The sequence below is a fragment of the Colobus angolensis genome, unplaced genomic scaffold (assembly GCF_000951035.1).
Source record: "Colobus angolensis palliatus isolate OR3802 unplaced genomic scaffold, Cang.pa_1.0 Scaffold200, whole genome shotgun sequence".
NCBI classification, from domain to species: Eukaryota; Metazoa; Chordata; class Mammalia; order Primates; family Cercopithecidae; genus Colobus; species Colobus angolensis.
In genome coordinates, this window is record NW_012115156.1 from 5,458,742 (window position 1) to 5,460,059 (window position 1,318).

Here is a 1,318-nt window from a genome sequence, read left to right on the forward strand (position 1 = left end):
AAAAAAAAAAAGAAAGAAATCAACGTAATGAAGATGGTAGAGTAAAAAGAAGAAAACCTTGAACAGAACTATTAAATCAATCAACCCTGAAGCTGCCTTAGTTTTGGCATGCCTGTTATATAAAATAATTATTTTTTCTTATTGTTTAAACCTTGATGGGTTTTTCTGTAACTTGCAGTTAAAAGCATCTTAGCTAAGACAATTAATGTACCATTTCACAGCATTTATAACTTTTTAAAATAAAAAATACTTGTCCAACCTGTGGCCCACAGAGCACATGCGGCACAGGATGGCTTTGAATGTCACCCAAAACAAATTTGTAAACTTTCTTACAACATCATGTTTTTTTTTTTTTTTTTTAGCTCATAAGCTATTTTTAGTGTATTTTATGTGTGGCTCAAGACGATTCTTCTTCCAATGTGGCCCAGGGAAGCCAAAAGAGTGAACACCTCTGTCTTGAAATATTGAAAGTAGACCAGATGTGGTGGCTCACGTCTGTAATCCTAGCACTCTGGGAGGCCAAGGTGGGAGGACCGCTTGAGTCCAGGAGTTTGAGGCTAGCCTGGGCAACACAGCAAGATCCCTGTCTCTATTGATAATAATTTGAAAAATTATATACATGTAATATATATCATATAATTATATAATATTTACGTTATATGTAATTCTATAATTATGATATATAAAAATGAAGTAAATTAATTAGAGCACAAATTGTCAGCTAGATTTTTCTTAGGATTAGCCATCAAATTATTGCTGTGTTCCTTGATGCTTTATAGTTTTTTACTTGAACAATTCTATAAGGCTCAAGTCCTCATAGTCACAATGAAAACAAAGGGAAAAAATATTAGGGAGAGCATCTTTAAATATAAAAAAAAAACACACATAGAAAACCTAAGAAAATACATTTTAAAGGCTAGTTTCTTCTTATTACCCATCATTTTTGTCTTCTGTTTAACTAGCATGTGCTCAGGGGGTATAAACCAACATTTAAAAATCAGCACAAGTAAAAGACATTTAGAAAGCTAAATTTGTTAGGACAATTATCATTTAATCCAAAGTCAAGTATTTTTGAATTATTTACTCCCTTCATTAGCACATATGATAGAATTAATTGCCACATGCATATACAGAATATGAAGGTTTAAGAAAGGGAAAATGAAGTAAATTTTAGGTTTAGAAAACAATTCATGGGAAAAAGTTTTAAAAAATTGACTTGGAAACAAACATGGAAAGGATTATTATGCTATCCAATAAGAAGAAATTTAAATGCAGCAAAAATGGCTTATATTATAAACACACAAAAAATTATCTGGAT

At 31.0% G+C, this 1,318-nt stretch overlaps 1 protein-coding gene across 4 annotated transcripts in view; it reads right to left on the minus strand.

Moving 5' to 3' along the window:
- The window catches only part of HELQ (helicase, POLQ-like), a 54,166-nt gene that overhangs the window by 11,519 nt on the left and 41,329 nt on the right, over nucleotides 1-1,318 (minus strand). The gene's annotated exons all lie outside the window — the stretch shown is intronic.